Source organism: Poecilia formosa, unplaced genomic scaffold (genome assembly GCF_000485575.1).
Source record: "Poecilia formosa unplaced genomic scaffold, Poecilia_formosa-5.1.2 Scaffold206, whole genome shotgun sequence".
Lineage (NCBI taxonomy): Eukaryota > Metazoa > Chordata > Actinopteri > Cyprinodontiformes > Poeciliidae > Poecilia > Poecilia formosa.
The window spans coordinates 334415-349652 of NW_006800145.1; positions in this window are offsets into that span (position 1 = coordinate 334415).

The following is a 15238-nucleotide window of genomic DNA, read 5'->3' on the forward strand; positions in this document are numbered from 1 at the left end:
ACACACACACACACACACACACACACACACACACACACACACACACACACATTTGTAAGTTACAAGGTGAATATTTTGAGCAGAGTAACCAGGAGAGCAGAAGTGATTCATTTCTTTTTGTTTTTCCATCTTCTTCAAGTATTTGTGTTTGGCCAAAGTTATGCATTTTTTTTTGTTTTGTTTATTTACCAGATTGTGCTATGAGTTTAACTTTCACATGTTTTTTTTTTTTTTTTTCGTTTTTAGCAACATAAAATAGGTTGAAAAGACTGTCTGACCCTGAATTTACTAAAAGATGGCTTGAATAAGAAAACAGTACAGTGAGTTTCTAAAGAAGAAACATTTGCAATAAAATGAAGATGTTTATTTTTACTTTAATTATGCAATAAAATAAAAAAAAATATGCATTATTTACACTATCAACAGATAACTGCATGGCAAAATCCATAAAACTGCACAGCAAAATTTAATTCAAAGAATTAAAGTCTCGAGTGACTTTAATTCTTTGATCAAAGTTGAAATGTTGAACATGTATAGCACTAGCTTCATTTCAGTTTATTTTCATGTCTTTAATTCACATAAACATAATTTTGAAGCTGCAGTCGGTAACATTTAGAAAAATATGTTTCTTACATGTTTGGTAAAACTCTCACTGCACTGTGACCGTGTGACATGAGACAGATGATTTGTGAAAAGACCAAGCTCCACCTCCTCCATGTAGTCCTACTGCCAGCTACAGAAATACACGCCTCTGTCAGAAACAATCAATCAGAGCCAGACGGAAGATCTTAGTGTTGTCAATCACTCTTGCATATGCGCATCTCAACATTGCCAGTGAAAACATATGCAGACCTCAGGTTTGAAATTGGACAAACACTCAATAATTCATTGAAGGAAAAATCAGTAAATTCACAGGAATACATTTGGCTGGTCTAACATATTTATTCATGTTTAACAAATGAACTAAATGCATACAGTGCTTTGCTAGTCAAACTGACCAATATAATCCCTTTACGCCAAAGTCCCATTGACATGCAGATTACCAGGCTCCTCAGGGTCAAGCATTTTGCCCCTGGGCAGTCGACTGTGGAATTCTGGAATTGAACCCACAACTTTCCAACTGGAAGAGAACTCCACTTCCCTCTGAGACCAGATCGCAATTGTCTAGTCCAACACAGGAGTCAAAAACGAAGGCCCGATTGTCTGCCAGTTTATGTGGCAGCAGCACTGCAAGCGTCATGTGAGAAATTCCACTTACAGTCAGTAAAGGCTAAGGCATAAATCACCATTACTCTCAGTTTGGACCCACCCCCTGTTCACTCCACAAACCGTCCACTTGCGGATGAGACGCCCTGCTAACATGTCACCACTAGATGGCACTGTACCAGCAGCAATTCCCCCCTTCTCAGAGCACACTGACCTTATTCCCTATCTATCTAATTACACATTAGACCTGTAATACGCCATTCCGCATCCAGAGGCCTCAGATGAATGGCTTCCCCCTCCCTCCCTTCCTCTTTTCATTTCTCTCTCTCTCTCTCTTCTTCTCTCTCTCTCCCCCCCATCTTTTCCTCCTCTACCATCCCAGTTTTCACACTGTTCTGACCAGCATACCTCAATTACTGTCACGGGCAGACCACAACATTGGGTTGGTGGGTGGAGCGGGGTGTAGGGGGTAGAAGGTGCATGAAGGGAGGGAGCAAAGAGGGGAGAGAGATGGATGCGATGGGAGGAGGAGACAGTCGGTGACATACCAGCACATGGTACATGTTTACAGGTGTGCTCGTATGTGTGCGGGCATGCGTGCCTGCTTCCCGACTGTGCATTTGTGCGTTTCTTTGACATGCCCATGGGGCAATTGCTTGCCACATGCCAGCGCTGTTGGAGCAACAGTGGTGTGACAACAACGATTTGACATTTGTGAAAGATAAATATATTCCACTTAGAGTGAAGCTGTTGCCACTCACTAGTGTGGCTGAAAATATATATATATATATATATATAAAAAGCTGAAAAATATAATGACACTAGTTGCAACAATCATTCAGACATTTCCAGTCCGCCGCATTAACTCCTAACTGCTAAGTTTACAATTTCAGTGCTTCCCTAATTTTTGTGATGGTCCAGATGTTTGTGTTAAATACAGTTGCAAAACTTTGAAAGCTTTGTTGTAGTAATTATTGGCAAATGTCAATGAACTGTGCAGACTTGCCAGACTCACTCTTGCATTTGTTCTCAAGGTGGGGCAGATGTTTGGATATATTTTAATAGGCTAATAGAAAGTTTATTCTGAAGTAAAACTCTGCAAAAGTTAGAAAGGGTTTGAGAGAACAGAAAGCGAAAAATGCACACACAAACAAACAGAATGGGTGCAGTTTTACTCCAAATCCAAATACTAACAGTAATCTATTGCTGCTCATTCACTCCCAAAGCTTTACACTAGCGAGGACAAGAAGTGACGTTCAGCCTCATTAGGGTTGGGCTTTGGCCTACAATATGACTAATTTACCCTGAAAAGGGCTTAAAACTGTGCAAAAACACAAAATGTTCAAAAAGTCTACACATTTGTTTTTCTCTGAAAAAAGAAAACAAAACGTATCAGGAGAAAACTACAGTATGGTTCTGCATTGTAATAATAATAATAATAATAATAATAATAATAATAATAATAATAATCCAGTGATCAGTTTCATGGATCATCAAGATGCATTTAGGCAAATGAAGAATTATGGAGTCTCAAAACATTAAAAATTGCTTTGTAGCCCTTTCCATACTGATAAATGTCAACAGGTTTGTTTCTTGACTATTTTGATTTTAAAAAATTGTTTGACCTGATAAAGGTGTGGTTAATCACAATTCATTTATTACTTGACACGATAGGCTGTTATTTTTCTATTTAAAAGCTACATTTTGTATTTGCGCAGGTTATAATTGTCTTATTTTCACATTTATGTGAGACAGAAATAGTCAAACGCAAGAAATCGGCAAGAGTTCAAATATTTTTTTCACAGCAGTGTAAATGTGCCACTGAGGAATTTGCTAAAAACAAATATTTATTAACACGATATTTTTAATCTACACAGAATAAAGTATGAGATTATGTTTTAAGACTTTTTGCACATTTTCCCCGTATTAACAAATCTGTCAGTACCTGCACTATGTTTCCTACAGACCGTAAACCAGTAGTTGCTCAAAATGCATTGAGCACCTTTTAAAGCCCATTAATCCTACTTCATCTCAGCATTTGTGTTTGGAGATGCTTTCATCAAGCAGTGATTCTAACAGGTTCGAGTTCACTTCAGTACGACTTCATGTTGAAATCCAGGAGCACTGCATCAGTCTTCATTTAGAGTCCGAGTCTCGGTGATGCACTTGCAGAGATCATACAATTATTTACACACAAAAAAAACCCAACCTAATCGTAATGACATCTTAATGTGTGGAGATGTCAAAATAGGAACTGAATCCATGTAGCAACGATACAACGGGGAATTTGCAAACCTCAAAGTCTGAGAGTATTCCAGACATCTGCAGAACCTCTACAAAGCAACGGAACAATTTGTGCATGTGTGTGTGTGAGCAGTCTGAGGTTCTACTGGGTCAATCATGGTAATTTCCCCATTTTTTAGATAGCATCATTTTGAGCTTAGGCCTGCTTCATTACGAGGCTTGTTCACGCATCCTAGCTGTGAAAAATACTTCATACATAAAATCCCTAATTTCCTGTCTGGGTGTGTGTGAGTAATTGAATAATTTCCCACAGAGGAAAGATAAAGATCAATCACGAAATTTTTTTCTTTTTTTTCTTTTTGCAAAGTTTTGGCCAATGTAGCCACAAACATTAGTGAAAACATGCAGCACAGCGTGATTCTTTTTTTGTTGTTGTTGTTTTGAGGGGGGATAATGTTTGGACAGAACATTCAGAATGCAATTTATTTTATTGTATATTTTGAGTCCCACAAATACCGTTACAGCTCCTCTGATCATTCTTGATCTGACGCTGATGATTTTTATTTAATGTCTCCAAACACAGGTAAGATCAATGTATCAAGATTCCTGATCAAAGATCCGGATTTGGATTTGGGTAAATCACCAAATGATTTGCTGATTTATCCAGGGCAGCTACCTTTTCCAGACCAGGCTTACTTTATCCTGGTGCCTTATTTGTTCAATCAGTTGCCATGCTGATCAGAAAACAATGAGCTTTGTGAGTGATTCTGTTTTGTTGGCTTAATTTTATTTAAGAAATTGCTAAGCTCCCCAAAGTAGGTATTTTTTTCTGGACTGTTGTAATCATAAAATTATTTTCATGGTCATTGAACTCCCGAGATTCGTTATATTAGTGGGTGGATGGTGGCTATTTGGCATTCAGATATATATTTTTTAAATCTCAATCTGAACTTGTTAAACTTTGGTGTTTGACACTTGTCACTGTTTTGTTTCAAAAATGTTCTTACTGGTATTTGTCAATGACAAAGGCTCCATTGCATTAAAAAGTGAATATGCATACTTTGTGGCTGCAAATGCATAGTATAAGTACTTGTTGCAATTCGACAGTATAGTGAAAGTCGCAGTATATCCACTTCCAAAAACTAACTCACAGCAGTGATGCTGTTACCCAGCATTACGTGTTCAAGCTGGTGACTAGCGTGAGAATCGGGATGTGCCAGGTGTTGTTCTTCCATACAGTTCTCCATGGCACTCCTGAAGGCCCAATTTGTTAAATAAATCAACTGGTTTAAAAAAATTGTCAAATTAAATTGTAATTGCATAATGTATCTCATGGTTGAAACCCATTTGCTCAGTTGTGGTGTTGCTTAACCCACAAAGCATTTTCCTTAAAATTGAAGCAGTTTTAAGGAACATTGTAAGGTATAAGTTACCTTACAGTGTAAGGTAACTTATACCTTATGCATATTTTATGCATTAAAATAATGGATAAAATATGCATTATTTTATATAATGCATATGCATTATATATATTATGCATATTTTATTATAAACATTTGTTTTTTTACACATTTGTTAAAACTGTCACTATATGACAGATAATCTATGAAAAAAAAAAAGATCTTCTCTGCCTCCAGCCGGTGCTGTGATTCTACTGTCATCTGCAGAAATACACTGTTCCCAGTCAGAAACAACCAATCAGTGCTAAGATCCTTCTCCTGAATCTGATTGGTTGTTTCTGACGTGGAGTGGTGTATTTCTGCAGATGGCAGTAGAACCACTGAGAGAAGGCAGAGGAGCTTGATTTTTTTTCCCCCACATCATATGTCGTACGTCAAGACACAGTGACAGTTTTAACAGACATGTAAAAAAAACTGCAGCTTTAACAATGTGGGGCCATTAAGAGGAAATAAACCAGCTTTCAAGTTGCATAAGGTTTATTTCCAAGAAGGACTGTTACAACAACAACAACAAAAAGGAATAACTTTTTCCTGCAAACCAGAATGAAGCATTCAGGAAGCCGCTGTTTCTCTGATGCCCTTTTGCCAATTCCTCCAGTTTGTCATTTAGATTTACTAAATCATGGCATTACTTGCAACACTAATTCCTCTCCTAACCTTTTTACCTCAGTTTCTTTAATCTGCTTCAGCTGCACAAGAGGTTGAAAAGGCTTTTTAAGGCTCCGGGGAGGAGGTGAAAGGGTGAAGAGCGGGGTGGATCTGCGGCACATTGTGGCTGCACATTAATTGAATGGGCTTGGTCTCTGAATCCCTAATTAGGGACAATGGCTGTGACATGGGCAGTGGAGATGCAGAGAGCTCTTCTGGGAGGTAAGTGGGATGTTGAAGGACAGCCACGGGAAAGCACCTCACACTCTTATACAGCGTCCTCCAAAAGCTGTAAGAGGCTATTGTAAGAGCGCGCGCACACACGCACATATGAATGAAAGAGAGGTGTGCTAGAGTAGGGGCGCAGTGGAGGGGGCTGAAGCAAGATGGAGAATAAGCAGCCCCCCTCTTGTGTACTTCTTCTTCCAGCTGATGTCACAGTGAAAAATAGAAGTATGAGGGCCTCATCGGGAAACAATAACAGAACAATATGAGAGTTCAACGTACAACAGCTATGAAAAAAAAGGAAAATAACGCCTTTCTTATGCGTCAGGATGGCTACATATTCAGAGGGACAATCCAGCATGAATTTAGTCAATTTCTTTTTATAAGCATCACTTGTAATTGACAGATATGTGCTTTTGTGCTATACGACAAAAACTTAAAAAAAAGTGTTGACTAGGAATAAATGTCTGTGGTTTTGTGACATTATTTTAAAATCTAACTCATTCATAAACCACCTAGTCTCATAACATATTATGATTTTAAAAAATTTAACTCGATGGCTGAATGCTACCTTTATTTATAATCTGCTCACTAAGAACAAGCAAAAGGAACACCCAAACAAACATAATGACTAACAAACAAAAACAGTAACTCCAATCGATCTGCAAACCGTTACTAAAGCACCATGACGTTAAACATATCATCTAAACTGTTTAATGTCTAAACTATATAATGAGAGTTGGTCACATTGGTTGTCTGATCATCCAACAAATCTTAATCTTGAAACAGGTAACCTAAGTAACCACAAACATCTTCTAAATTATGAAGTGACTGTGACAGATCGATTTGTTTTTGTTTTTTTTTGGCATGGTGGAATATTAAGTTCATTTTCATTAGCCACTCAAAGGCTTGATTACAGTGAGACTTTATGAGATTATCTTAATAGAACCTATCTGACAACATGAAGTAGGCTAAGCCATCTCCGAAATGCAACAGAATCTACCAGGACCTGGAGAAATTTAAGAACAGGTGAAATCAAAGTTATTGATATACTGAGAGCCACGTCTAATGCTGTGGGACTCCAACGAACCAGAGCGAGAGCCGTTATTCACAAATGAAACAATCATGGAACTTAGATAAACCATAACAGGAATGGGCCCTGCTGAAATTACGATATGAACTACTCACACGACAATTCACAAAGGGACCATAAGAACATCTAAGCTCTGACAGCGTCATGTTTCTCACAAAAGGCTCACTTTCTTCAAAACTCAATAATGAGAAAGAAACTGGACAAAAACGTTACCCATGAAAGAGTTTCAAGGATAAATCCACTGAAAAAGGAACACAAAGGCTCGGCTTCACGCGCTGTAAAATCATTTTGGTGATACCGTGGATTGATGAGAGAAAAGTAGAACTTTTTTAAAGGCGTGCGTCATCCATTTAGAAAAAGAACATTTAGTAACAGTCAAACATGGTGGTAGTAGTGTGACGATCCAGTAAAGCTTCACTGTGCAAGTGTCAAACCATGAACTCTGCTCTCTGACTGAAAACCCCAAAGGAGAATTATCCATCCATATATAGGTAAAGTAAGGTAATTTTATTTTATTTACATAGCACATTTTCAGGAACAAGACAATTCAAAGTGCTTTATCAGAGTTAGAGGAAATGCAAACAAAATAACAAAAGAAAAGCAAAAGAAAAACAAAAAGTACTCTGCAATTTATATACTAACAGGAGTCTCTCTGGATAAAGTAATAGAAAAGAAAAATAAAAGCATAAAAAGCTTAATACTAAATGTTGATCTAAGGTAATGAGCAGTTTCTCTGGATATCCAAGTTTGTTCTAATTCCAGGACAATGCTAGACCAGGACAATAATTTGCTGCACACCACTGAGTGTACTTCTTAATCGCTCAAAAGGAACAAAGAAAACCATAAAATAAAATAAAAAATTAAGACGTAAGAGTGGCCTAGTTAAAGTTTGAACTTGTCAGCTTGAGATGATGTGACATCACCCTAAGCTGACTGTTTATGTCTGAAAAACACTCCATTGCAGCTGAATCAAAGCGACTAAAGTTTTGACCAAAGACACAAGTTCTTTGACAACAACACCCACTGTGTGCTGAAATTAGCAAACGTGAAACAGCGAAGCGCTCCCTTAAACCCACTCATGACTCCCAGCTGCTAGTTAATTTGTGCTTAGCTTGGTTGATCAATACTACCTCCAGTACCGCCTGATGTCCTCCAGGTGTGTTTACCAAAGTTGCGGAACAACAGCTGCAGAGAGGATCTGGGTGTGCTCGAACAAGTTTGTGTCCTACAGTGAGACGCAGCTGGATGCTGAGGGCCAGGGGTGTCAGTCAGCCAGCAAACCTTACCCACCCCACCCCCTTTCCCTCATTATTAACAGGAAAACGCTAACAGATACCCTCTCCTCCCCCTAGCTCACGCCGTGTCACGGCCGCAGAGATGGAGAGATGTGCATGTGGATTAGTTTCTATGCCAACAGCGCGAGGACGCAGAAACAGAGTCAGCCAGCTAGTCAGCCAGGGTCCCTGCAAGACACTTGTTTTTGTCCCCCTTGTTTTCCTCTCCCTGTCGGCCCTTCCCTCCCCTTCTGCTCTCTCTCTATCAGTGGGGGAGATAAGGCTGGGCCTAGGGCTTGGTATTACGCCTTATCTCCCCAGCTGGGGCTAAGGCCTGCTGGATTTGGCGACACAAGTGCAGAGGTTCAACTCAAACAAGCCCAGTTTTAATGGCCGCACATTAAATTGTCGTCAACGGCAGGAGACAAAGATATAAATAGAAAATAATTTGTCCTCTTGTAGATAATTTCGGTTTGAACTTTGATGGCGCAGAATATCTTAGGTCTGTTTTTTTTTTTCTTTTTTGTTTTTTTTTTCTGCTGTGTTCCCATAATCTCTCTCTATTTTCTTTGTGTGATATTTCCTCCTGATGCTGCTGCTGTCCTTCTCTCCCTGCCAGGTTTGAGGGTGGGTGGAAGGAAAGAAGGGAAAAGACGAGCGACAGACAGGAACCAAGAGGAAGACAGAGAGAGAGACAGAAGCAGAGAGAGATAGAGGAGAAAGGAGGAGAAGGAGACACACTCTGAGGAAGGGAAACAGGCAGGAGCAGGAGCAGGAGAAGGAAGGGGGGGCGGAGGGTTGAGGTGAAAACAATAACACGGGAAGCGTGGATCGTGCGTCTGTGTGCGGCTCCCTGGAAGTGTCAGGCGCTCTGTTCATTGACAGTGTCGTGCACCCGCCGCCCCGAGAGCGCCGGCAGCCTCACAAAGACAGACAGCTCGAATTAATCCCACGGGGGGAGTGCGTGACAGTTTGGCAGAGCGGAGAATTGAAAGGGAGGAGGATGCAGAGGATGGGGAAGGCGCGAGCATTTGTCAAATCATAATTAAATGATGAATCACTATTCCGTTATTAAGGATATGCCCACCCAAAACCTCCCTTGTTACAGGGAGAGGGGAGAAAAAAAAAAAAGGGAAATTGTAGAGAATTGAACCACCAGCAGCACAGTGGCCGCCGGAAAAATGGGAGGATTTATCTCCTGCTCATTTGGCAGCCTTGTGGCACAAGATTGTAGCTGATGGTTGATGGTTTTGAGTTCCAAAAAGTACAAAACGTTCATAGTTAAAAAAAAAAAAAATCTGTTGGAAATGGCTTCACTAGGCACAGTGATCACAGTTTCAGATGCCCACAAAGCATGGCGATGTTGTCTTGTTTTGCTTATATTCAACATGCTCACTTTCCCCCTAAATTCATATCACATTTATATTTTTGTGGCACTTACGATTAGGTTTTCTCCTTTGAAACTTCATCCATAGGTTATGATTCAGACATGATTTTAGTGCCTTCATTGAGGTGTAGACCCCACAGGTATGTCAAATTAATGAAAACATTACTTTGAAAGATGAATGTTGGGTTTAAATTACAGCATTTTGCTTTTCAATAAAAGTTTTTTTTGTCCCACATTTTCACATTGTCCTCTTGATCCCACCAGTTCGGCGTAGGCAGGATTTGGCGTTGGCTTTTGGTCTTTAAATTGTTAATGCAGAGTTAGAAACACACAATTCTAAATAAGTATCAGACTGAAAGGTGAGGTTGCCTTAGAAAAAGAGAGATAAAAACACTCACTCATTGCATATTTCTGTTAAAGAATAAACGTGAGGATTATAGGTTCAGATGATAATTTCAGATTGGGAAAGCCAGGCTTTTAAATCTAAACTTCATCAACCAATTAATGAACATCTAAAAAGTTTACACACCACTGCTAAAATAGCAGCCTAGAAAAATTATTTCTGAACTTTTCCCACCTTTAAAGATGATCTATGTGCAGTATTCTTCCACTGAAAAACAAAGCGTATCATTATTGAGTCAGTGCATTTGTGTACTTCATGTTGTCCAAAAGATATTACAGTTTTCTAGAAATGGGCCCTGGGCTTGGCCCATCTAGATGCCTAGAAACAAGGAGGATAATTGAGTATGATTCTCCTCGATCCTCCTAAAGGTGGATCATACTTCTTTAGAACAAATCCACAAAAAATAAAAACTGCATCTTCCTGCGTCTTCCTGGCAGCAGCCAGTCGCTGCATGTTGGCATTTTGGATCATCTTGCTCGGTTAGTTTCTTTACATTTAGTGCACGACCTTCAGTCTCCCCAAATCCAGACCACTGTTTGTTTGTTTGTTTGTTTTCAGAAACCGTACAGAGCAGATTAACAAAGACAAATAAATAGAAACATAAATACACAATGCGGTGGTGATGAGCCGTCAGAGCAGATTCATGATGAACCCAAACACAGTCGATGTTTTTCCACTTTGGAGCAGCTTTGGTAGGCTACTGCACCCCTTGATTTCTTGTTTTGTAGATAATGACTCTCTGAATTCCCAAAGCTTTATAAATAGTTTAGTAACCATTTTCAGAAAAAACAAACAAAAAAAAATCCTTAGATGGGGCACAATGTGATGTTCTTTTGAGAACTTTTAACCTGGTTCGTGTGGTCAGACAGGTGCTGGTTAATTCTTGATTCTGCAAATCTGGCAGTAAGCATGTCTGGGATTGGCTGGTAAAATTGAATGTTTTCAATTTTACCAGACAATTTTGTCTTTCAACAAACGCGGGTAATCACAGTTAATCCATAATTTAGCACCGGGGCAGAGTGGGGTCAACTAGTGCTAAAACACATCTGTTATCCCTGAATAAATGAAATCAGTGTATTTATTCAAAACTGTGACTATATTACTTAGTAGTTTACATTATATTACATTTGTTTGACAACAAAGCAAAAGCAGAAATCTGTGAGGAGACATACTTTGCCACAGCACAGAATAATCATACTATTTTTAATAAGCTGTAAATATGATTATTAGTAAAAAAAACAAAAAAAAAAGTAGAAAGTCTAGTTCCGAATCAGTAGTTTTTATTGATTTAAGAAAAAAAAAAAAGGAACTGGGTAGCTTTACAGCCATACTAATAATACATATGCATAAGTTGATATATACGCAGGCTGTCATATCGTTGAATGCACACATGCACGCTCTTGGTTCGTACTGATTTACAACCACGGACGGTTTCATTTTTAAAACAAAATAAATAAATAAAAAGGTTGAAGGGCAGTGGGTAACATGTAGGATTACCATATCAGAAACAGGGATGTCGAACACTCTGACTCACATCGTGATGAATCCTTTGACATGTCTGATCACTCATTGAGCTTGTTTGCAGCAGCAGGCGCAGTCTCCTGATACCGAGCCACCGGAAAATGATTTCCGATACCTCTTTGAGTGGGAGTCGATACAAGAGGGACAGAATGACGCTCGCATCGAAACTTTCAGGTGAGCAGGTACATAAAAAGCTATCTGACTTTGGTGCCTGATATTTTGTTTCTTAAGTTTAAGTCAAAAGTTAGCAACTGTTAACTTTCACAGCTCTCTGGTTTGCGAAAGCAGTGGACGTCCAGATAAGCTCGGCAGAGAAAACTGTCAAACTACAGGATTTTTTATTTTTTATTTTTTTATGTAATCCACCTCCACCTAGATAGCCTCTAAATCAAAGCCCTTGTGTCATCAGGGCACCCTGCAGACAAATAATAAAGTAGTCCATACTGAAGAACAGCTGCAGTACCCTGCATCAACCCACTTCACTTGTTACTAATTATCAAACATAAGTAGATATTTAGCAAAATAAAAAGAGAGACCTGTCTAGAAAAGGTCTTTTTCTCCCTTTGCTGTGTAAATTGTCTATTTGCTGCACATTAGGAGGCAGGAGACAAAATCCTGGAAGCTGGTGAGGGAAGTTGAGCAATTAAAGAACCATTAGCAGCACCTCTCTGCAAAGCCATTAATCAAGAAGCAGCGGTGCAGCTCACAATGGCAAGCACAATGTTCACAAAGGAGAATGAGCGACGGATGATTAAATGAAAGATATCTCTATTTGTAAAGCATCTCTAGGCCAGACACGCATGCAGGACTGCAAGAACAGGTTTGATTTACAAGAAGAAAGACCTCCCAAGAAAAAAAGGAAAAAAAAAAACAACAAAACAGCAGTGCTGCTTCACACTGAGGCAAATTAACTCAAACGTCTTTCCTATACGTAAGCAGTTTTAAGCATATAAGGTCCACAAAATTGAATAAGAAGAGGAGATGAAAACACATGGTTCTGAAAATTGGAAAATGCTATACTTTTAGAATAATTTATATTTATGGTAAAACCCTGAACTAATTTATGTTTAAGCTTATGAATATATAATTGTCCTTCAACTGCATTTTTAAAAAATTGTGAAATGATAATAATTAAGATTTTTTTTTAACCCTCACCCTGGAAAATACGATGGAAAAACAGCACACGGGCGTTCCGCTGCAGGTTAAAGGGATAAACTTTCTGTGGGTTTGTTTTTAGTGTTTAAAACAAATCAGCATATTTTCTTACATTTTTCATTTCAGTGTTTTAAAATGATTCTCGGAAGTCTCGAAATCAATTTTTCAGTCAGTGAATCAAATGAAATACCCTATAAAGTTGGAAACTCTGAGGTCACTGAGCAGCATTGGAGTTCAGATTCAATATGCTACAATTTTGCACCCCCTAATATGTTCAAATCTCTTAATGTCAGTATCGTACAACTTTTACAACAATTAGCAAATGCCACAGGGTTTCCAATGAGAACAAGCTAAACTCAAGCGCGAAAGGATTTCCAAACGCAGGTTCCAAATTTTGAAGCAAATCCAAATCAGAGTAACATACGGTAGTCTAAATGGTGTGGTAAAATTTCAAAGATTCGCATAAACTACTTTTCTTAACTTGCCGGACTCGTTTAAGTATTTCGGAAACATTGTTGTGAATATTCACTCTTGGTCAATTTGCATCAGCTGATTACTTTTTCACTTAAACTCCCCAACCTGGAAACCCATCGGAACTTAATGCAAACATTTGGTGAGAGCGAGCTGACTGTGACTTTACAATGAGTAGTTGTTGTGGTGAACTATCAGGTTGAAATATCCACAGAATTGCGAAAGATGTCACTGAGTGAAAAAGAAACTGGTTCATTGCAGAGATATTTAAAAACGTAGACTGTGAAAACACAGAGATGGAAGAAGCTCTATTTTCTGCCAATGACTGTCAGGAGTTCAGTAAAGCTACATCAACAGATAACAAAATCTTGGTGGGCGCTGATCACTTTGTTGCATCACCATTTCCTGCGTTAGCTGTTTTGGTCATACGAGAAAAAAAAATAAAAATGGATAGCAAAGGGATATCATTTTGCTCACACTTTGCAGATTTTGCCAAATGACCCAGATACCCAGATACCAGAAAGACAGAACGTATCAGAGCTGCTCTATTTTAACTGGCAGTTTTGTAGCTTTGAAGGAAATGTTTGGAATGCTACAACAGCTAAAACTGATTATCGGAGGATTAATGCATTACAAAAAAAAAAAAAAAAACAGGTTTCGAGGCTCTCATTAATGCAATTTTATTTTATTTTTTTTTAAGATAAATAATGTTTAAACTATACTAGTGTGATAAAAAAAGAGGGTATAGCTTGCTGACAAGCTTCACTGACAAATTCAAGCTGTGGTTTTTGTTTTCACACTGTAAAGAAGATACCTGTGGAACCGATGCACTTGGAAAGAGGGTGAGGGAGATAGGGAAAGTCAATAGAAATATTATTGATTGCATAAGTCAGCTATATTGTGCAAATACTGTCAAAAATATGGCAGCTGCTCATTAATTAGAAGCATTGATAAAATGTCAGGGTTTCTGCTGGTTCAGCAGGCTACATGTTATAAAGGAAAGGTTAAGTGCCGTCCGACATTTGATTTCCTTTCTTTGACTCCGTCTCTGTGCTTTTACTCTTTTACGTCTCTGGTGCTCCCTTTCTATGCACATCCTTTCTAAAAATTACCCACCCTCTTTCTTTTTAACATAAAAATGCATCCATGGTAAGGTAAGGTAATTTTATTTACATAGCACATTTTCAGCAACAAGGCAATTCAAAGTGCTTTGCATGAATTAAAAGGAAATACAAATAAAATAACAAACCAAAGGAAAGAGCAAAATAATCCAAAGTATATAAACTAGATACTCCTGTTCAGACTAGATACGTTTAAGTATCTTCTGGTCTAATTTCTTTTCAGGGTCGGAAGGACAGGAGTCTAAAAAAGTAGTTACTAAGGTAGTTTTTTGGATTCCATGTTTGTTCTAAAACCTGTTCTGGGTTGCTAGATAAGCAGATACATAAAATACACCCTCTTTCAACTATACGGTTTAGCATGCAGGGAATAAATATCATCTGGTCTTTACCAGGTCCAAAAATGATTTAAATTTGACATGTTTCCACTCTTCACTACTTAGTCAAGAAAAACAAAAGCTATATGTCAAAGCTATATGTTTGGGAAAAAATAAATAAATTAATATACACTGTTTGATTTCATAAGATTTGGGATGAAAAAGCAGCATCCAGGTCCAGTACTTCCCATAGACTGATTTTTAGGAGTGACACTCCACTGCACAAAAAAAAAAAGTTTCCCATGTTTCCACATAGCCGTCTCATTGAAGTGTGCTCACACACATACACACACACGCACAGGGCCCTCACTGTCATTTAACAGCATCCTCTTCAGCATCACACTTGCAAGATGGATGTCCTCTCTTGCGCGTTTATCCGCCAGCACTGTGGTGCTTTATTATCTAATTCTGACAGCCTGGTAACACCCATTGTGCTGCTGTATTTCTGCTGATGGTTCCCTCAGAGACAGCTCTGGCAAGGCCTCTGCTGAACCCAATCACAAAGTGCTAAACAAGGTGCACGGCATCGGTGTTAATTTACTGTAACTAACACGCTGAAGGACCTCTTCTAATTGCAGCAGCCGCTTCGGCCCAGCTTGACCAGCCGCCACTGACAAACAGACCCACTCTCTCGCAGAAACTCTGATTTTTTTCTT